This window comes from Miscanthus floridulus, chromosome 10 (genome assembly GCF_019320115.1).
Source record: "Miscanthus floridulus cultivar M001 chromosome 10, ASM1932011v1, whole genome shotgun sequence".
Taxonomy (NCBI): Eukaryota; Viridiplantae; Streptophyta; class Magnoliopsida; order Poales; family Poaceae; genus Miscanthus; species Miscanthus floridulus.
The window spans coordinates 50,030,492-50,054,865 of NC_089589.1; positions in this window are offsets into that span (position 1 = coordinate 50,030,492).

The window sequence follows — 24,374 nt, forward strand, 5'->3', positions numbered from 1 at the left end:
TTTGCTCCATTGGATCTTAGACATATGTAGGAGCTACCTAGCGTTAGTTTTAACAAGTGTGCACCACACCTAACTCACTAGACTCACCTAGGTCAAGCTACCTATCCATACCCCCTTAATAGTACGGCCAAAGGAAAAACAAGGTCCTAAACTACTCTAAGTGTCTCTCCAACTCCAATTGACCCTTAGAACTAGTCATCCTTAACCTTGTCGTCCATCCTTTGAAAACCGAAACGATTTCCATCGTAGGGGCATGACCACCTCGATTGCCCAATCGATCTCCATTACCATGACCTAACTTAATTGCCTCTGTAAAACACACGTTAGTCATAGTAATCTTGTATTGTCATTAATCACTGAAACCCAACTAGGGGCCTAGATGCTTTCAATCTCCCCCTTTTTGTGATTGATGACAATACCACCTCGAGTATGTAAAAGAGTTGAGGTTTTTAACATGCTTGGATCATATAAGCTTTTGTCAATAAGAACAAAGGTGTTAGTCAAGCTTATATGAACTAAGCCAACATGATGTACTCAAAAGATATGAAATAAGCATGAGTACAAGTAATAAAGCTCATTTGCATCAGAGTAAAGCGCGGAAGCAAAGGCAAATGAGCATAACACAAGTGATATGACATATAAATAATTCAAAGTAGAGAGCACACATGTCATATATCACAGTCACGTAGATATCACTATCACATATATATAGTTCAATGCATGAAAGTAAGCACACAATGAATGCATAATAGTGTATCACACATAAAAACTCCAAATATAATATATAAGCTAATATAATAACTAAGCTCCCCCTAAACCCCTAAAAAGTCACTCCCCCTAAGACTGTCATACTCGAACCCTCTCCCCCTTTAGCGTCAAACACCAAAACCTACAGGTTGGTCGGCGGGACAACAGCGGACGAGTCGGGCGCTGAAGTACGAGGAGCAACCTGAAACTGGTTGGCATCATCATCTGATCCGGAGCTCTGGGCTGTCTGGCCCTCTGTAGCTGGCAGTGTTGCTGAAGCAGTCTGGGTCTGAGCTAGAACAGGTGCTGCCTGTGACTATGCTGGTATGCCTGTAGTAGGATCTAAAGATGCAACTAAGGAAGGAAGCCTCTGTGTAGTCACGGTGATGGGAGCTGCTGTAGAAGGCCCTGGGGCATACAAATGTGGTGGTGTAGGCTGCCCTGTCAACTCACTGAAGGAGACTCCAAGACTCCTGGAGACTGAAGTATTTGGCTCAAGCAGCGACGATGTCTGTGCCGGTGTGAAGCCCGTCTGAAATGGAGTGAACTGTGGGGCTACCACTGGCGAAGCGAACCACTGGGACACCTGCTCTGTAGGAGAAGCATACTGTGCTGGTAGCTATCCCTGACTCTGAAGCCCACTGGACTGTAACGCTGGAGTCATCAAAGTAGTAGCTGCCTGACCAAGCTGGGGCAAAGGCTGTGGCGGTGGAGCCCCAATGGCTGTCACTACATGCTGCATAAATCCAAGGAGCTGCTGCTGCTGTAGAGCCTAAGTCTGTTACTGAATAGCTAGCTGCTGCTGCTGGATCGCCTATTACTACCGCTGGAACTCATCCTGCCGAGTCTGGAACTATGCAAACGTAGCAGCTGTCTCCTGAGCCTGGCGTGCCTGGTCCTACCTCATCCGCTCAAGTATAGCAAGGAGAGCGGGGTCTGTCTGCGGGGCAGGTGATGCTGAACTGGAGCTACCAGCCTCATGATCATGCTGACGCACAGGCATCTGAGGAATAGGCTAGTAATCATCATCTGAGCTGTCACTAGGATCGCTCCTCTCCTACTGAGCCTCAAGTTGCTCCTCCTCAGTAGCTGCAATACCCCTGATGATCTCATCCTGCTGGGCTACAGACTCTGGCACCTCAGGACGTCGATGCGGCTGACTCGGCGCTGTAGGTGTACTATGCCTGATCATCGGTGCCATGTTATAGGTAGGAAACTCTATGCTAGCACCACTGTACTCAGCAAGCATCTCTGGCGGCCTCACTGTGACTGCCCTGTGGATAAGCCATGTGATCCAGTGAGCATAAGGTAGCTGCCTGTGTCCTCTGAAACCCTCAGCTATCGTGTCCTCCATCTCTGATAGAATAAGATCCCAGATATCAAAGACTGTCTGCTGCATCAGGGAGTTGATCAGCCACAATTGTATACGTGTCCAGCCCTCTCTATATCCCATCGTAGGAAGTAGTGTCCTCCTCATAACAGCCTCAAGAATGCGAGTAGTGGGATTTAGGTCACTAGGGTTCCTGCGTGATCCTTCGCCGAAAGGCTCGGTGAAGCAGTGGCGAACCAAGTCAGTAGGGGGCACATTACCACCATGAGGGCGTCTAGGGGGTGCTGTCTAGCCATAGCACACCTCATGAAGTCTGACTGGCTGCTCCTGAAGTCTTAGTATCTCCCTGACCCTCTGGCTTGTTAGGCGGTAGTCTCTTCCTTCGAATGCGAAGTGAATATATCTATGCTGCAGGTCAATACAGAGGGAAGCATAGAACTACCGAACCCAAGATGGAACATATAGTCCGGTCCGTCCAATCAAACTTGATAGCCCCGGTAGATATGTGAGGTAGGGGTGAATGTGCTCTCCAGCTGCTGCAACTATAGAGTCAATGTGGCACACCCTCTGAGATCTGAAAACTGCCCCACTGTTGAGATAGGCATTGTAGAAATCCTCCTGCAGTGGAGTGTAGAAGCCCTCTAAAGCTCTCTCATCCCTCCTCAGCGGAAACCATACCTCAAAATTAACAAATCTCAGCTGCTGAACCTGCTTGGCCGTGGCGGCCCTCAAGTCAAGATGGGTCACTGGAGGTAGACCCTGTGGTCTAGGAGGTGGACGACAACCCCTCCTCTAAGTGACTGGCCTCGATGAAACTGGGACACAAGTATGACCAGAACAGCGTAACTGTGGCTGTGGTGCCGGCTCGGTCTCCTCGGCCTGCTGGACCTGCTCACCCTCCTGAGACTGCTATGACGGCTGTCCCTCCTATGTCTCCTGAGTTGGCTGAGGCTCCTGAGTTTGCTGTGGCACCTGCTGTGACTCCCCCTAAGGCTGAGGCTCCTCAATGGCAAGACGTCGTCCTGCCATCATGACAGTCTCAGGTGGACCACCATGAAGATGCTCAATACGCTCAAGTCTGCCCTATGCTTATGGTTACAGATGATTTGCAATAACAACTCCACTGTGAGCGCCTCCTCTCTCGGCACGCTCTGCAGCCTCTGCAACTGCGGCGACTCTAGTTGTCTCTGCATCAGGATACTTCTGCTTCTTTGATGCAATCTTCTTCGTTGCCTTGCCTTTAGGATCTGCAGGCTGGCGAGGCAGGGGCCTCCGATCCTCATCACCGGGACCACCACTGACATTCTTCATGCGAGCCATCTGATGAATATGAAGAGAATCAACTGCCGCTGACAGAAAACAACTGCCTTTGACATTTCGAGGCTTGGCCTCGTTCCGTACTCGCGAGCTTGGCCCTGAGTTAACTGACAACTGCCACAGACACCTCAATGGCACCGACTCGCTACACGATGGAATAGAAAGGGTATACAAATAAATACAATATACCTAATAGATGCGAAACCCTAGGAAGCAAGCAATTTAGGTACGAAATTGAAACACGGGCATGCTACCTGACGAACCGGCGATCCAAAAAGAAGAGAAGCAATCCGCGGGAAACCACCGACATGGCTAGGGTTAGGGTTCCGACTCGACAAAGAACGGTGACGCAAAGTGATGAGTCGACGGTGAGGATTTTTAGTGGAGGAACTGGCGAGGATGCAAGGCACTACAGAGGCTTGCTAGGCGGTGGAACTACAATGGGTCACCGGCGCGGTGGTGCTTGGTAGGGCACGGGCATGGGGGAGCAGCACCTAGCATGGGTGAGCTATGGTGTCTCACGGGCAACAGGGAGGCGGCGGCGCCACGAGGGCAAGCGGTGGCTAGGGCATGGCGCAGCTCGAGGAGGTGCTGGCGGCGCGGGAGCAAGCGGCGGCATGCGCGCGGGCTGGCACGGCGGCTACGGTGGCGTGTGGGCAAGCGGATTCGGCAACCTAGGCACGGTTGTGGCAGCGTCATGGAACAACAGCGGCTAGGGCGGTGACTTGCGGCTGTTGGAGCACGAGACGACAACGGCGATGGGGGCAGTAGGGATAGGTTAACGTCGCGCTGAGATTAAATAGGGTGGCCCCCCTAGCGGATCAGAAGAGGAAACGAAGAAAGAGTTCTGAAGCCACACGAAAACTACTGACCGGACGCTTCGGTGGTAGCGACCGGACGCTACCACCCAGCGTCCGGTTGATTCCCGAGAGGTCCAAATCCTCTGGAATCACAACTAGACGTGTCCGGTGGACATCGACCGAACGCAACCAGAGTCCGGTCACCTAGCGTTGATGTCTTCATGATCGACCAGACGCTGGTAAAACACTGTTTCAGCGTCCGGTCACTCCTTCGGCAGCAGGTTCACCTCCTATGAACTGACTGGACGCTGGACATCAGAGTTCGGTGCAGCGTCCGATCACTCCTTCTTCAGCGAATCTTCAAATTCCTTTGCGCTGCCTGTTCCCAATCAAGTCCCAACTCCAATAAGATCCAAATAAACACCAATTGGGACTGATGTGAGTGACCTCTCTCAAACCCTCAAGTTTTTCAAAATATTTTGCCTTAGGCTATAATTTTTTTTAAGAAACTAGGCAATAAGAGGGCAATTTGAAAACAAACAACAAACAACAATCATGCATATGCAATGCAATACTTGAAAGTAAATCTAGTTGCTTGTCAAGTTTGATCCAAGGTTAAGCTTCTTCACATGCTTTTCGGCGGTTATCTTAACCATGTTAGACAAGCCCTATATGCATTGTAAAGCATTAAACATGTTGTATATTACAATGTAATGCAAGGGATAACACAAGCTCAATTTTTAGTGAAGTTGCTAAAATCAAGCACATTGAGTTCATTCCGTAATCTACAAAATGTTGCCTCATCTAGCGGTTTAGTGAAGATATCCGCCAATTGATCCTCGGTTCTTACACCTTCTAGTGATATATCATTTTTAGCAACATGATCTCTAAGAAAGTGATGACAGATATCTATGTGCTTGGTGCGAGAGTGTTGAACCGGATTGTTTGCAAGTTTTACCGTACTTTCATTGTCGCACAAAAGAGGTACTTTATCTAGAACTACACCATAGTCTAGCAAAGTTTGTTTCATGTAAAGTATATGTGCACAACAAGTACCCACGGCAATATATTCCGCTTCGGCGGTGGACAAAGCCACACTATTTTGTTTCTTGGAGGACCAAGACACAAGTGATCTACCAAGCAAATGGCACCCTCCGGATATGCTTTTTCTATCAACTTTGCATCCGGCATAATCCGAATTGGAATAGCCAATTAACTCAAATCTAGCTCCTTTGGGATACCAAAGGCCAATGCTTGGTGTGTGCTTAAGATACCTAAGGATTTTTTTATGGCAATTAAATGAGTTTTCTTAGGATTAGCTTGAAACCTAGCACACATACACACACTAAACATGATGTTGGGCCTAGATGCGGTCAAATATAATAAGCTACCAATTATAGAGCGGTAGAGAGTTTGATCAACCGGGTTACCTCCCTCGTCTAGGTCGAGATGTCCATTGGTTGGCATTGGAGTCTTGATTGGCTTACATTCATCCATCTTGAATCTCTTGAGAAGACCATTAGTATATTTCTCTTAAGAGATGAAAATCCCTTCTCTCATTTGCTTGACTTGAAAACCAAGAAAGAATGTAAGCTCTCCAATCATTGACATCTCGAACTCCTTTGACATCAATTCACCAAATTCTTTACATGAATCTTCATTTGATGATCCAAAAATAATATCATCAACATACACTTGACAAATGAAGATATGCCCATCAAGCTTCTTGGTGAATAGTGTGGTGTCGACCTTCCCAATGATGAAACCCTTCTCAATGAGGAAGTCCCGAAGGTGCTCATACCAAGCTCTTGGGGCTTGCTTAAGCCCATATAGTGCCTTGGACAACCTATAAACATGATTAGGATATCTAGGGTCTTCAAACCCGGGAGGCTGATCAATATAGACTAGTTCATTAATAAAGCCATTTAAAAATGTACTTTTCACATCCATTTGATAAAGTTTTATTTCATGATGTGATGCATATGCAAGGAGGATACGAATGGCTTCTAATCTTGCAACCGGTGCAAAGATCTCTCCAAAATCCAAACCTTCAACTTGAGAGAACCCCTTTGCAACTAGTCTTGTCTTGTTCCTCACAACAACACCTTGATCATCTTGCTTGTTTCGGAACACCTACTTTGTTCCAATGACTCTTGCACCTTTTGGCTGCTCTTCAAGAGTCCAAACTTCATTGCGAGTGAAGTTGTTCAACTCTTCATGCATGGCATTTATCCAATCTGGATGTTGAAGAGCTTCTTCCACCTTAGTAGGCTCAAAGTAAGAGACAAAAGAGTGATGAGTAATAAATAAAGCAAGTTTTTGAGATCGAGTCATTACACCCTTTGATGGACTCCCTATGATGAGATCTTGTGGATGATCTTGAAGTACGGGTGTATTTCTTCTATTAACCACTTGAGGGGGAGGTTGTGGAGCATCAACATCTTGTGCTTGTACCACCATTTGTTCATGGGAGATATGAGTATCTTCATTTTCTACTCTCCCATCTTTTTCATCATCTTATGGTACACTTGATGAAGATGCTGGATCAATCACTTGTATATCATCATCATCATCTTTAGGCTTGATGTCTCCAACTAGAATGTTATTCATAGCCTCCCTCAATGGTTCATCGCCTACATCATCAAGATTCTCATGTGCTCCTTGGGAGCCGTTAGATTCAACAAATTCTACATCATATGTTTCTTCAACCAAGCCGGTGGCATGATTAAATACTCTATATGCTTTGGACTTTGATGAGTAACCAACAAGAAAACCAATATCACAACGTCTTTGAAACTTCCCTAGGTGTTGCCGCTTCTTGTAGATGTAGCATTTGCAACCAAACACCCTAAAGAAGGAGACATCCGGCTTCTTCCCATTGAGCAACTCATATGATGTCTTGCCAAGGAATTTTTGAAGGAATAGGTGGTTGGATGCATAGCATGCGGTGTTGTTTGCTTCCACCCATAGAGCTTCAGAGGTGTTGTACTCATCAAGCATTGTTCTTGCAAGAGTGATCAATGTCCGGCTCTTCCTCTCAACTACACCATTTTGTTGAGGAGTATATGTTGCGGAGACTTCATGTTTGATTCCAACTTCATCACAATAAGCTTCTATGTTTGTGTTGTCAAACTCTTTCCCATTGTCACTTCTTATCTTCTTGAGCTTCACTTCAAATTCATTTTGTGCTCTCTTGGTAAACTTCTTGAAGCAAGATGCAACTTCGAATTTATCATGAAGGAAGAATACCCATGTATACCTTGAATAATCATCAATAATCAGAAGACAATAAAGATTTTCTCATAAACTCTTGTATGTTGTTGATCCAAATAAATCCATGTGAAGGAGTTCTAGCACTCTTGCGGTTGACATGAAAGCTTTTGTTGGATGGGTATTTGCAACTTGCTTGCCGGCTTGACATGCACTACAAAGCTTGTCCTTCTCAAACTTCACATCCTTCAACCCTCTCACCAAATCATTCTTCATAAGCTTCTTGAGTGAGCTCATCCCAACGTGAGCAAGTATTCTATGCCATAGCCACCCAAGTGTTGTTTTGGTGAATAGGCATGTCTTCAAGTTTACATCTTTGGAGGTGAAGTCCACTAGATATAGATTGTTGTATCTAAATCCTTTGAATATCACATGATCATCATCCTTCTTGGATACAACAATCTCCTTCTCGGTAAACAAGCATTGGAAGCCAAGATCACACAATTGTCCAACGGATAGCAAGTTGAAACTCAATGAAGCAACATATAGCACATTGGAGATGGAATGATCATTTGATATTGCCACTTTGCCCAATCCTTTGACCTTGCCCTTTGAGTTATCTCCAAATGTGATTCTTTCTTGCCCATCTACTTCTTCATCTAGTGAGGTGAACATACGAGGATCACCGGTCATATGTTGTGTGCAACCACTATCAATAACCCAATGACTTCCACCGGTCTTGTAGTTCACCTACACACAAGAGATCAAGCTTTAGGAACCCAAACTTGTTGAGGGCCCTTCACCTTCTCAACAAGTGACTTAGCAACCCAAATTTTTTTAGGCCTATTCTTGTTTGGAGGACCTAAGAACATCACTTTCATTTTCCCACTAGAATCCTTTCTAAGCATGTAGTGAGCATTGAAGGCAAATGGTCTAGCATGCTTGGGCAAGGGTTGTGGTGGTGGAGTTTGGCACTCATGAGCAGAGTGGCCTTCTTGTCCACACTCAAAGCATCTCTTTGGCTTTGGCTTTTATTGTTGTTGTTGAGCTTGAGCCTTCTTCTTTTTGTTTCCCATGTATCCAATGCCACTTTTATCCATCTTCATGACGGTATTCATTAGAAGCTCACTTTGAAGATACTTGCCTATAGTGAACTTGCTCAATCCAATCTTAAGGTGCTCTTTCTCCAACTTGAGCTTATTGTTTTCTTCCTTGAGAGCATCATTGTTCTTTTCTTCCTTGAGCTTCTTGTTCTCATCTTTGAGCTTCTCATTCTCAAGGATCAAACCATCATCATGAACAATAGTTTCTAGCACAATAGGCTTGGTGGTTTTGAGTTCTTCAAGATCTTTCTTGAGCTTTGCATTATCATTCTTGAGCTTGACAAACTCATCATAGTCATCGGCTTCAACCACTTGCTTGCCCTTTCTACTAGAACTTTGCTCAATGCTCTCATCAATAAGATCATCACATGATGTAGCTATATCAATCTTAACAACATTATTAGTGGCATCATGTGGCTCATTGGGTAAAAATTCTTGAGCAATAACAAGGGTATCATGATTGACCTTAAGAATAGTGTATTCATCTTTTAGCTTGTTATGGCTAGTGATGAGCTCTTTGTGCACCCACTCAAGTTTATCATATTTATCTTTAAGCTCTTTCTTAGAAGATTTGAGCTCCTTGAGTTTGGATGACATAGCATCATTTGCCTCTCTAAGCTCAACACTAGCCTTTTCGGCTATCTCACATTTAGCTAAAAGAGAATCATTCTTAATCTAAAGCTTTTCATTTTTAGCTCTAGTCTTTATAATGATCTTAGTGTATTTCTTTAGTAATTTAGCAAGATCATCATAAGTAGGTGACTCATATTCATCATCGCTATCACTATCACTATCATCATTATGAGCATGATCATCACCACTACTATCATCATCATGTGATACCTTGCGTTCACCCTTGGCCATAAGGCATAGGTGTGTAGAGGATGATGGCGGTGAAGGCGGTGAAGATGATAAGTCAATAGCAATGGCGCCCACCTTCTCATTGTCACTTTCATCATCAGATGATCCACTAGATGAATCAATGTCCGTGAGCCAATCACCGACGATGTAAGCCTTTCCACTCTTCTTCTTGTGAAAGTCCTTCTTGCCATCTCTTTTCTTGTATGGCTTGTTCTTTTTCTTCTCATCTTCATCTTCATTGCTCGAGTCATCTTTCTTGCCCTTGTTCTTGTTCTTGAACTTGTCTTTCTTGGGCTTTGTGCATTGGTGAGCTAGATGACCAAGTTCTCCACAATTGTAGCAATCCATTTCGGAGATTGGCTTTCTTCTTGAGCTTGTGAAGAACTTCTTCTTCTTGCCATCAAACTTGATGCCACTCTTGTTGAGCTTCTTTAGCATCTTGGTGGTTTTCTTCACCATGAGAGCAAGGCTTTCATCATCAACTTCATCATCACTTGAGCTCTCATACTCAAGCCTTGCTTTGCCCTTCTCTTGACTAGCTTTGAATTCTAAGTCTTTTTCTTTCTTCTTTGTAGAGGATGAGCCATCTTGAGGTGTGATGTGCATATACATCTCATGAGCATTGATCTTTCCCAAGATTTGTGTCAGTGTAGCGGTGGAAAGATCACCTTGATGTAGCACGGTCACAATATGCCCATATTTGTCAATGGGGATGACACTCAAGACCTTTCTTACAACATCGGATGGTTGCATTTGAGTACGTCCAAGCCCATTGACTTCCTTTATAAGAACATTCAAACGTGAATACATTTTATTAGCACTTTATTTAGGAAGCATTTCAAAAGAGTTGAGCTTTTTCATGACAAGATGATAGTGTTCCTCACGCTCACTCTTAGTTCCCTCATGGAGCGCACAAACGTCCGACCATAGTGCATGGGCGTCTTTGTGGTTCCTCACTCGATTAAACATATCTTTGCAAAGGCCTCTAAAGATGGTGTTTCGAGCCTTTGCATTCCACTTCTTGTAATTTACCTCATCGCCTTGTAAGTTAGTAGCATCCCGTGGTTTTGGGAAGCCTTGTGAGGTGGCTCTAAGTATACCAACATCTAGAGCCTCTAGATACGCCTCCATGCGAATTTTCCAATAAGCAAAGTCATCTCCCTCAAAGATAGGAGGAGGTCCATCCCCGTGAGACATCTTGCTCTAGGCGGTTAAGCCTAAATATGTGAGCACGAGGCTCTGATACCAATTGAAAGGATCAAGATGCCCAAGAGGGGGGGGGGGGTGAATTGGGCTAATTCCAAATTTCTTCGCAATAATTAAGTCCTATGGTTAGCCTAATTAACCCCTTATCCCTAAAAGTGTTTCTAATTGTTCTACCACACAAAAGACTTGCAACCTAAGTTCCAATCCTACTCTAGCATGGCAATTCTAAGAATGTAAAGACATGAATTGAATTGCACAAAGTAAATGCTCAAAGTAAATGCTCAAAGTAAATAGAGAGGAAAGGACGTGGTGATGTTTTGCAATTGCCACTCCCCACTAGTCCTCATTGGAGCACCCACACAAGGGTGTAGCTCCCCCTTGATCTGTGCAAGGATCAAGTGCTCTCTACGGGTTGATTCTTCGACACTCCATCGTGGTGAATCACCCACAACCGCTCACAACTTGAGTTGGGTCACCCACAAGCTCCGCCGGGTGATCACCGAACTCCCAATCACCACCAAGCCGTCTAGGTGATGGTGATCACCAAGAGTAACAAGCACGAACTCTCACTTGACCACAACAAGCCTAATAAGAAGGTGGATGCACACTTTGGTACTCTTGATCTTCACTAATGAGGTCTCTCTTTGGATTCTCAAATCTCAATCACCTCACTAGGACCTTGCTCTTCTTGGCACTCTCTAAGGTGTTTCTCAGCTGTTGGAATGAGCAAAAGTACCCCCACACACGAGTGGAGGTGGTATTTATAACATGGGCTAAAAAACAAACCGTTATGTGTCTCTACGGGGTGACCGGACGCTCCGGTCATGTTGACCGGATGTTCCGGTCAGTACACCCCGAACTCCAGAGTTTACAGTGTGACCAGACACTGCCAGCGTCTGGTCAGCACTGATCGAATGCGTCCGGTCATGATTTTCCCTCTCTGGAACCTTACTGGAAACGACTGGACGCTGGCTCTCAGCGTCCGGTCACTTGACCTTCCAGCGTCTGGTCACACCGAACAATTTCACCTTAGTCAAATGAACTGACCGGACTCTGCGCTAGCATCCGGTCACACCGAAGCCAGCGTCCGGTCAGTATTTGACCCTCCATTCACTTCCAACTCTCGATCATACGTGAATGAAGTTTGCTCCATTAGATCTTAGGCATATGTAGGAGCTACCTAGCGCTAGTTTTAACAAGTGTGCACCACACCTAACTCACTAGACTCACCTAGGTCAAGCTACCCACCCATACCCCCCTTAATAGTACGGCCAAAGGAAAAACAAAGTCCTAAACTACTCTAAGTGTCTCTCCAACTCCAATTGACACTTAGAACTAGTTATCCTTAACCTTGTCGTCCATCCTTTGAAAACCAAAATGATTTCCATCATAGGGGCATGACCACCTCGATTACCCAATCGATCTCCATTACCATGACCTAACTTAATTGTCTCTGCAAAACACACGTTAGTCATAATAATCTTGTATTGTCATTAATCACCGAAACCCAACTAGGGGCCTAGATGCTTTCAACCTCATTTATAGAATTCTTTCTCATTGGACGAGACTCTGAGGCATGATATACCTCAAGTGTCAGAGGAGGAGAATGAAGTATTGGTGGCTCCATTCAGTGAGGAAGAGGTCAAAATGGCAATCTTTGATATGGAACATAATAAGGCACCAGGTCCGGATGGCTTTCCTACAGAATTTTATCAATTCTTTTGGGATGTTGTCAAGTAGGATTTGATGAGTCTCTTGTATGAATTTTATATGGGGAGACTGCATATTCATAGTTTAAATTTTGGGGTAATTACACTATTACCCAAGATCACGGATGCGACTAGGATACAATAGTACAGACCTATTTCTCTCTTAAATGTGTCGTTCAAGGTTTTTACGAAGGTGTTAAATAATAGAATTTTGAAAGTGGCAGATAAATTGATAGGTCCGTCTTAGACGACGTTTATTCCAAGAAGATATATAATGGAAGGTGTTGTAATACTACATGAAACAATACACGAGTTGCATTGGAAAAAGAAAGATTGAGTGATCCTAACGTTGGATTTCGAAAAAGCGTATGATAATCTTAAGTGGCCTTTTATACAACAAGTCCTCAGAATGAAAGGATTCTCACCGGTTTGGTGTGAATGGATTTCAAAAGTCATGTCTAGAGGGAGTGTTGCAGTAAAGGTCAATGATAATTTAGGCCATTATTTCCAAACAAGAAAATGAGTGCGGCAAGGGGACCCATTATCTCCAATCTTGTTTAACATAATGGTTGACATGCTGGCTATACTCATTTCACGAGCAAAAGAGGCCGAACAAATCCATGGAGTGGTTCCGCATTTGGTCGATGAAGGACTCTTAGTCCTTCAGTATGCGGATGACACTGTTATCTTTATGGACAATGATTTAGAGAGGGCCAAAAACATGAAGCTCTTGCTTTGTGCCTTTGAGCAATTATCGGGACTAAAAATCAATTTCCATAAGAGCGAATTATTTTGTTATGGAGCAGCTAATTCTAATCAATTGGACTATACACAAATTTTCGGGTGTAATGTAGGATCATTCACTTTTAGATATCTAGGAATTCCTATGCATCATCGAAAACTAATGAATAAGGACTGGAAACATGTGGAAGAAAGATTTCAAAAGAGATTGAGTGGTTGGAGGAGTAAGATGCTTTCGGTGGGTGGAAGGCTTGTCCTCATTAACTCGGTTCTGAGTAGTCTTCCTATGTTCATGATGTCCTTCTTTGAAATACCTAGAGGAATTTTGAAAAATTGGATTATTTTAGATCTCGGTTCTTTTGGCAAAGCGATGAACATAAGAAGAAATATAGATTGTCAAAATGGGAAGTAGTATGTACACCAAAAGACCAAGGAGGATTGGGTGTCCTAAATCTAGGTGTCCATAATAAGTGCCTCTTAAGCAAGTGGCTTTTCAAACTGATAAATGGTGATGGTGTTTGGCAAAAGTTGCTTAAAAATAAGTATTTAAGGGACACGACTTTGACTCAGGTTCAATACATGCCTAGGGACTCTCAGTTTTGGGCTAGCCTTATGAAGGTCAAGGGTGAGTTCCTGCCGATGGGTAGGTTTGATCAAGGTGATGGATCCCAAGTGTGTTTTTAGGAGGATTCGTGGATAACGCCACGCCCTTTCAAGACGCTCTTCCCATCACTATATAACATTGTGAGAAAGAAAAGTGCATCTGTTTGGACAGTACTGTCTATGACGCCGTTAAATGTAGTTTTTAGGAGATCTCTGATAGGGGTTAATTTGCAAGCATGGCACAATGTAGTGGCTATGGTTGCAGATGTACACTTAACAAACCAAAGGGACCGCTTTGTGTGGGGGCTGCATCAGAAAGGGTTATTTTCAGTTAATTCCATGTACAGAGCATTATTAGGTGTACAGGCTTTACCTTACAACACTTTAATTTGGAAACTTAAACTACCTCTCAAGATTAAAGTCTTTATGTGGTATTTATACAAAGGCATAATCTTGACCAAGGATAATTTAGCTAGGCGACAGTGGCAAGGAGATAGGAAGTGTTGTTTCTGTTCCACTAATGAGACCATACAACATTTACTCTTTGACTGTCATTATGCTAAATTTATGTGGAGAATTGTTCTTATTTCCTTTAACCTGAAACCCCCAACTAGTGTACACAATTTGTTTATAGGTTGGTTGGAAGGGTTAAATAGGAAAAGGAAGTCTCAAATTCTTGTGGGTGCAAGTGCCATTTGCTGGGCTCTTTGGTTAACTCGAAATGATGTTGTGTTTGACAAGGTCATATCACCATCTTATTTGCAGGTTATTTTCAAGGGAATGTATTGGGCCAGGTACTGGACATTACTTCAGAAAGGAGGAGGATCGCCATTTCATGAAGGCGGGCTGTAGGATTATTGAGCTGGCCACGATGGAGGTGTTTGCTAGACACGGCTAGCGTTTTAGCAACAGAATTGCTCTTTAGCCTTTCCTTCTGAGAATTCTGTTGTATTCATGGTTCAAAACTTCATGTTTGAGATTCCTTGGACTTTTTTTGCTCGCTTGTAATAATGAACAGCCATATGCATTAGTCGATGCAGAGGCTGGGATATTAATATATTCCCTTTTCTAAAAAAACACAGCCAAAAACCGACGAACAAAAATTCTTTAAAAATAGCTCTGAAAAATCACAGAAAAGAAATACTTTAGATTCAGAGAGGAGATTGAGCAGAGAATGAAAGTTGATCTTTCGATTACTTATGAGGTCCGATTACAAGCCACTCCTAATCAAAGCTATGGACAATAAAAGCTAAAAAACAAGAGTATCTCCTCCCTCTAACCCTAGCCTTCTCTCACGGACACACAAAAGTGAGAGAGATCCTCCAAGAATGGTTGTCCAAGAATGTCGATGCATGTCCGACCTCCACCAAGCTTAATCCTTTGCCTTTCTTCTTGACTTGACCGACGCCATCTATATCACCCATGTAGTTGCATGTCCGTCATCCACCAAGTGCCACAATGCCATCATCCTCTCCTTAACTTAGTCGACGCTGTCTTTGTCACCCATGTACTCTTGCTCTTCATGAGCCCTCCATTCTCTGTCCTCTATTCTCTCAGTCCAAGCCATCTCGTTTGTCCTTCACCGCCCCTGGTCTATCATGCACGGACTCCATCACTTGACCTTTACTATCGCTGTAGACTGTCTTGGTGCACCAACACCTGCACATTCACAAGCCAGGAGACATGTTTCACAGCGCACTCAACACAACACAACATGATACCTCTGGTTAGCCGTTAGCATAATTAGGCACATATGAAATATGACTCAACCAGAAAGGCCTCAAACCTCTCACACTTGTGTGGATCATTCATCACACACACATGAGCACATGTCTACTATGCTTTTTTTGTGAGACCCAGTTAGAGACGCAGACGCTCACAGGCACCTTGCTGTCGATAGGCACGTCGTCTACCACTTAAAGAATATCGCCGTTAAATTCTAGAATAGATTTAGGAAAATGCGAGCACCGTGTCAAGTCGGGGTCTTGAATCCAGGTGGGTAGGCTCCACCACTAGGAACCCAACCAGCTGAGCTACGCTCGGTTTGCACATCTGCACTATGTTGTGTTCACACTAGTGCCGGTTTCATACATAGTTAGTAGCCAAGTGATAAGGAGAAATTTGAGGGCATTAACAAAATCAAATCTTTCAAAGAAACAATGAGCATATGAATTGAGTTGAGCTTGTCCAAAATCCTAAATGTAAAGAAAACATAAAACATATAATGGTTCTCAACAATATTCAGTCCATGCATCTAGACACGCAATTTTCAAAAACATTGCATTCACTCATCTAGGCATATATTGGATCGTGAATGAAACAACAAAACATGCTACACTTCATATGTCGCAAAGACAAGGGCGTTGACAAGACGCTGCTCCGTGCGAAGCCGGTGAACGCGTCGCCGGGGACCCGCCCACCTCCTTCTCTGTGGACGACAAGGGAGGCATTGTCGTGAAGGCATGGAGGATGCCATGAGCAGGCAGCTGAGCACGGACAACGTAATCGCGGTGGATGGAGCAGGGTCCATGTCCTGGATGGGGTTGGGGATGGCGTTTGAGATGTGAGGGTGGCTGAGCGGCTGCGGCGACACAAGTAGGGGCAAACCGTCACTAGTAGAGAAACGACCTTTGATCCCACCTCAAAATTTGGCTTTAGTTCCGGTATTTTCACGCCCGGAACTAGAGATACCTATAGTCCCGGTTTGTAGCTCTAACCGGGACTAAAGGTCCCTGCCCAACGGCTACTGAAGTAGACTTTTGCTGCAGGGGACCTTTAGTCCCGGTTGGAGTTACCAACGGGGACTAAAGGTTAACTTTTACTCCCGGTTGGTGCCTCTAACCGGGAGTAAAAGTCTACTCCCGGCTGGTGGCTCTGTCCAGGACTAGGAAGGGACCTTTAGTCCCGGTTTCTGTCTCCAACCGGGACTAAAGGTACCCTCCTATATAGCCCTTGTTCCTCCCCAAGCCCGAGCCACTTCGAGCTCAGTGTTCTCTTGCTATTGCCAGCCTCTCTTCTTCCTCATCACCAGTCACAAGATTTCTTCCATTCCTCCATCGGTTCTAAAGGTTACCAACTTTATACCCTCGTATTTCATCTATAGCTTATTTCATTTTATGGACAAGATATATGTGGTTTTTTTATGGTAGATTTTTTTTATTTATGTAAGCCATTTAAGCTCAAAATCACTTTAAAGTTTGCGTATTTGGATGAAGGAAGGTTAAAGTAGTTATTCAAAACAAGTATTGAGCTTTCATTTCTAGCATGCATAGCACACTTCATGCTTTAGAGATATAGAGAATTTTAGAGTTTTTTTTTTAATTTTATTTGTTTATAAAATGAGAAATTTATATTATATTAAAAATGAGTATAGAGAGTAGATGGCACTGCTTCCGGGTCCTTGGCCTCTCATCGGGTTACAAAGTGACTGAGGCCGGACCTTCCTCTCATTGCATGTGGCAAGTGTGAGGAGAAGATTGTGATGGAGTACCGGGTGAGGAAGGAGTGTCCCAACAAGAGCCGTATCTTCTACAAGTGTCCGGATCACAATGTGAGTTATTTTGTCGCATTTGATGATTATGGTTAATTTATACTTATTTTCATGATGATTGTAATTAAAGTTCTAATTTTTTATTTTAATTTTAGTGGGATGGCACTAGATGTTCAGGCTGGTACTGGGAGGAAGAGTATGTTGAACACGTGCAAAACTCTCTTGCATAGGCGGCTACGGTGGCTGATGAGGTAGTGATCCTGCGGAAGAAGCCCATAGATGTTGAACAAACGCATGATCTGTCTGTTTTAGTTGGGATTGGTCACGAAATCCTTATGCTGCTGAAGTGTATTTTAGCTTTAGTTTTTTTAGTGGTAGTTGGGATTGTCTACATTGTAGCGAGACTTTTATAAATTAATACCTTGTGTGGTGGCATGCATGTCGTATAATTAACTAATTATGTTCTAGGTTTTAATATGGTATGTATGTCATGTAATACAGATGAGCCGGCATTGGATGTACAATGCTGATCGCCGCTCCCAAGAGTTCATTGAGGGCATGCATTCTTTCTTACGTGTGGCCGAGGCAAACAAACGCGATGGTTTCATGTGCTGCCTCATGTGTCATATGTAAGAATTTGAAGGAATATGCTAGCTCAAGGATTCTTCATTCACACTTATTGAAGTCGGGTTTCATGCCAAACTATATTTGTTGGATGAAGCACGGAGAAACCGGGGTTGTAATGGAAGAAGGTGAAGAAGAACAATGGGACAATGATGACATTATTGCTGAATATGGTGCCTTCAATGATACTGCAATGGGGGAAGCTGAAGAAGAGGTAGTGGCAGAAGATGAGCCCGCTGATGATCTTGGTCAGGCCATTCGTGACGTACAAAGAGAATGCGAAAGTGAAAAGGAGAAGATCAAGTTCGAGCACATGCTAGAGGATCACAAGAAATTGCTATACCCAACTTGTGATGCGGGACAGAAAAAGTTGGGTACCACACTGGAATTGCTACAATGGAAGGCAAAGAATGGTGTATCTAACAAGGGATTTGGGGAGTTACTGAAAATCCAAAAGAAGATGCTTTCAAAGGATAATGAATTGCCTGTCACTACGTACGAAGCAAAACAGATAGTCTACCCTTTGGGATTAGAAATCCAAAAGATACATGCATGTCCTAATGACTGCATCCTCTACCGTGGCGAAGAGTACGAGAAGTTAGATGCATGCCCGGTATGTCATGCATCGCGGTATAAGATCATGCGAGATGACCCTAGTGATGTTGAGGGCGAACGTCCCACGAAGAAAATCCCTACCAAGATTATGTGGTATGCTCCTATAATACCACGCTTGAAACGTCTGTTTAGAAACAAAGACCATGCAAAGTTATTGCGATGGCACAAAGAAGACCATAAGGTAGACAATATGTTGAGACACCCTGCTGATGGGTCCCAGTGGAGAGTAATCGATATAGAATTCCCGGAGTTTGCAAATGACGCAAGAAACTTAAGGTTTGCTTTAAGTACGGATGGTATGAATCCTTTCGGGGAGCAGAGCAGTAGTCATAGCACTTGGCCTGTTACTCTATGTATCTACAACCTACCTCCCTGATTATGCATGAAGCGTAAGTTTATTATGATGCCAGTGCTCATCCAAGGTCCAAGGCAACCTAGCAACGACATCGATGTGTACCTAAGGCCACTAGTTGAAGAACTTCTACTTTTGTGGAACAGACCAGGTGTACGTGTGTGGGATGAGCACAAACAGGAGCACTTTGACCTACGAGCATTGTTGTTCATAACAATCAATGATTGGCCTGCTCTAAGTAATCTTTTAGGACAATCAAACAAGGGATATAATGCATGCACGCACTGTTTCGATGACATTAAAGGTATATTCTTGAAAAAATGTCGAAAGGTCGTGTACCTTGGCCATCGTCGATTTCTTCCTGCGAATCACCCCCTAAGAAAGAAAGGCAAGCATTTTAAAGGTAAGGTAGACCACCAGTCCAAGCTGAGCAATCAAACTGGTGAGGATGTACTCAATATGGTCAAGGATGTGAAAGTAGTATTTGGAAAGACACATGGCAGCGAACCTGTTCCGAACAACGCCGACGGTCATGCACCCATGTGGAAGAAGAAGTCTATATTTTGGGAGCTACCCTATTGGCAAGTCCTAGAGGTCCATAGCGCGATCGACGTGATGCACCTAACGAAGAATCTTTGTGTGAACCTGCTAGGCTTCATGGGTGTGTATGGGAAGCCTAAGGACACACTTGAAGCATGACAGGACCTGCGATGTTTGAAAGAATAAGACAACCTACATCTAGAGAAGACAGATGATGGACGCCATTACTTAAGTCCTACCAGCTACACTCTTAGCAAAGAAGAGAAGGAAAGCATGTTTGAATGCCTAGCAAGCATCAAGGTACCATCTGGATTCTCCTCAAATATAAAGGGTATAATAAATATGCTAGAGAAGAAATTCCTAAACTTAAAGTCCCATGACTACCACGTGCTCATGACACAATTGCTTCCAGTTGCATTAAGAGGAATTCTATCTCCAAATATACGTCTAGCCACCGTGAAGCTATGTGCATTCCTCAATGCAATTTTTCAGAAGACAATCAATCCAATGGATCTATCTAAACTATAGAATGATGTGGTTCAATGTCTTGTCAGCTTTGAGTTGGTGTTCCCTCCTTCCTTCTTTAATATCATGACACACCTCCTAGTTCACCTAGTCAAGGAGATTAGCATTCTCGGTCCTGTGTTCCTGCACAACATGTTCCCCTTTGAGAGGTTCATGGGAGTCCTAAAGAAATATGTTCACAACCGTGCTCGGCTAGAAGGAAGCATCACCAAGGGCTATGGAACAGAGGAGGTCATTGAGTTTTGTGTTGACTTTATTCCTAACCTTGACCCAGTTGGTGTTCCTGAATCGCGACATGAGGGGAGACTAAGTGGAAAGGGGACACTAGGGAAGAAAACATACATTGGTATGCAGGACAATTATTTTAATAAAGCACACTACATAGTTCTGCAAAACTCCACCTTGGTGGATCCGTATATCGAGACACATAAAGAGTTGCTCCAATCCAAGTTTCCAGGGAAGTCTGAAGCTTGGATTACGCGTCAGCACATGGAAACTTTCAGCGACTGGTTGTGAAAAGAATGTCAGGGTGATGAGAGTATTGATGAGCAACTGTATTTATTGGCTAGGCAGCCATCATGGCATATCCTCACATACAAAGGGTATGAGATAAATGGGAATACATTTTACACAGTAGCCCAAGATAAAAGGAGCACCAACCAAAATAGTGGTGTCCGCATAGATGCCACCAACCATAATAGAAACAAGCAAACATATTATGGCCGCATAGAGGAGATATGGGAACTAAACTATGCACCTACTTTTAAGGTACCTTTGTTCAAGTGCCAATGGGCAAAGGTGACTGGAGGCGGGGTAGCAGTCGACAACCAGTATGGAATGACAACCGTGGACCTCAACAATATTGGGTACAAAGACGAACCATTCGTCCTTGCCAAGGATGTGAATCAGGTGTTTTATGTCAAGGACATGTCTACAAAACCGAAGAGAGGGAAAAACAACAACAACCCAATCTATGAGCCAAAGCGCCACATAGTTCTTTTAGGGAAAAGAAACATCGTCGGAATTGAAGACAAGTCAGACATATCAGAAGATTATGAAAAGGATGACCGAATTCCACCCTTCACAGTGAACAAAGACCCAAGCATCTAGCTAAATGATGAGGACACTCCATGGTTACGACGCGATCATAACCAAGAGATATATGTTAAGAAGAAGTTCACTACTGTGCCCGCTTGATATATTTAGTGATGTATTAGACCTATTATGTAATAATTGTGACTTCAGATTTTTTTGTCGTGTTTTCATATTTTCTACGGTTTAAATGAATTTTCTGCTAGACGGTGGATTTCCCGTGGAGAATGTGTGATGAAAAACCAAATGATCAACATTAATAAGATGTGAAAACTAATTTCCTGTCAAAAAGCAATAGTTTTAATGATTTTAATTAAGTAGTATATTTTTGCATGGTGCAAATTATAATTATTATTTACACTATGTCAAATATTTATACAGTAAAACAAAAGAGTTTAGGTTACAATTTTTTGTTGTGTATAATAATGCAAAACCAAGTCCAGGATTTTTTTAATAATTTTTTTAGTAATATTTTATTTATTAGGCAATTAATAACTCTATGCATTTTTATATAAAAGAAATATATAAAAAAGGGAAAAACTTATGGAAACCGGAGAAAGCCAACTGCAGACTACCTTTACTCCCGGGCCTAAAATGCCCTTTACTCCCGGGCCGTGGCTACACCCGGGACTAAAGGTGGGCTGCATTTTCGCAGCCCGCCAAAATGACCTTTACTCCCGGGCCGTGGCTACACCCGGGACTAAAGATCAGACCTTTAGTCCTGGTTCTAATCATCACCTGGGACTAAAGGTGGGTTGCGTTTTCGCAGCCTGTCAAAATGACCTTTACTCCCGGGCCGTGGCTACACTTGGGACTAAAGATCAGACATTTAGTCCCAGTTCTAATCATCACCCGGGACTAAAAGGTCTTTAGTCCCGGTTCATAGCGGCAACCGGAACAAAAGGTCTCCCTTTATAAAACCTCTCTGTCTCTGCAAGCCTCATCTTCTCCACCAGATCGATCCAGCAGCGTCGCCGCCCCCAGGCCACCCTAGCCTCACCTCACATGCGCACGCTGTCACCAGCCAGCCAGCGCACGCCTCGTGTCGTCCTCGTCCCCAGCCCACCTCACCCCCAAGCAGTCTTCTCCAAGATCCGCCAGCTACGGCACGTCTCTATGTTTGGCCCCGGTCTCCCTCTTCCTCTACACTTCCCTTGATGATGCCGTAGTTGGTATTCCGACAATGATGGAGATCACCGGGCTAGATTGGCGTGATGTGCCATAGCTGTGGCGTGATGTGCCGTAGCTGTGGCCCCGGTCTGTTGTCTGACTGTCTTTCTCATATGATGTGCAGAGGTCAATAGAATCGGTATTAGTGATCAGCGGCGAGATGATTAGTGCTGTGCATGACAGTTGTGTGTGTTGCTATTGCTAGGAGGTAGCATGCTCAAGTGTAGAAGGGGCAAGGGCCAAGGGCTTGTTCTGTCAAGTCATAAAATTGTGCATGATCAGTTGTGTTGCTATTGTCAGTGTTGCTATTGCTAGGAGGTAGCATGACAGTTGTGTGGCGAGATGATCAGTGCTTTTGCAATTTCTACAAGTCATAAAAAAGATGCTTCTGTATGAATCTAGAATCTGTGCATGATCTTTGAAGTTTGGATTGGAACCTGAGTGGTAGAAACTTTTGCGACAAAATCTCTATGCTGATGAGAGCAGCATTGACAATGGAAGCATTTTTGAAGATATAGTGAGATGCGTGCTTTTGCATTTGTTTTGTACATTTTGCTGTTATAAACAATAGTCTGCTGATTTCCATTAGTATCAATTTGGCTCTTCAATTTGGTGCATACTTCTGTAACATGTTTTTTTAGTAAAGTCTAAGTCTCTAACATGTTTTTTTGGCTATAGGAGCTGGACCTCGCGTTTGACACCTTGGATGTGAGCCACCGCCGCCACCATATATAATCTATTTATGATGGATTAATTGCTCTAACCTTTTGTAATCGAATGGATGCGTGTGCCGTGCCCTCGTGCCGGCAATCTTGTAATGCGATTTTGCGCTGAGCCATCGAGCTCAGTGGAGCACGGGCGCGCTCGGTGTCTCATCGTTTCCTCCTTTTTGCGCGGTAGCTTATGACGACTAGTTAGAAAATTGTAGAAAATCCGTACTAGTTAACTTGCGGACCGTGTTCATCTCGGTGAGCATGTTCTCTGCCGAGCGGTAACGGATGTCAAGGAGGAGCTTTGATTCAACGAGGGAGAGCGGCAACGGTCGTGGAAGACCGTGTTCCCTTCCTCGTAGAATCGGAGCTCTTTCGTGGCCAAGTACGGTGCCGTCCGGTGGAGAAATGCTCGCCGAGATGATCACGTAAGCAAGGTCAACTAGTATGGATGGTTATTTATTCACACGTCCCGATATCGTCGTAGTAGTCTGTCAATCACCGTACCCAAATGTAGTATATATATAAATATAAACGATAATCGATTGTTATGTGTGTACACTCCTATTCTTCTATTAATTTGCGGAAATATCATGTGAATTACTTACCTGCCGCAGTAAAAGACGAGAACACAATGACCATGGCCACGGCCATGAAAAATGCCAACGACACAACACTAGCAACTTTCTCGGCAAGCAGAGTAGTGTTAAACGCTCTGGAAACCTTTAAACTTTGTTAGTTAAGATTTCCCCTTCAAACAAGCTAGGCACTTAAATATGGCTTATGCTAGATTCTATCACTAGTACAGATATAGAAATGATTTTTACAAATGTTACTATCCTTGAGGTGGCATGTCTTGCTGGAGTTCATTTTATAGATATAGTTTTTATTTTTTATAGATATATCTGATGGTGTAAAAGCTAGATGGCTGCCTCGAGAGACAACATGGATGAAGAAATGATGAATATTATCAACACTGGCAATCAATTTGCCGATGGTGACCAGCAGGATGTAGATGACGGGAGTCAATACCTGGCTCTTGAAGATAACCAAGAAAATATTGTGTAAGCAAATACAGGCGAGGTATATATATTTGAATATTATATATATATATATTTGAATATCTATCATCTATTATACGTAGGCCTCTGGATCGATGACAACAACGGCGAAAAGCAAAAAAATTCGAGGCCCGAAAAAGCCATTGGAGGGGCGCTACATAATATCGGAATTCAATATCGAGATAGGCGAACCACTTGGTCCACACGCAAGGAAATTCGTGCAACACTGTGGGTGCCTTGTAAGGGACAGACTTTCGATCAGTGCCCGTGAATGGAAGCAAAAGATCAACGAGCCTCATGTTAGTTTTGTCTATGATCTTGATAAGAATTTAATTTGGGATGATATTCTTCAACATTTTCACATTGCAAGCGGATGATTATGATGCTATCAACGATGATGAATTGAAGGAACTAGTTCAAAATTGGGCTATGAAGAAGATGGCCACACAATTTCAGACTTGGAAGAAATCCCTATACACGAAATACGTCAAGAAGAACATAACGCCCAATTTCAATACTAGTGGCCCGCTCGTGAAGTTGAGGCCCTACTGGAATGATTTTGTACAGT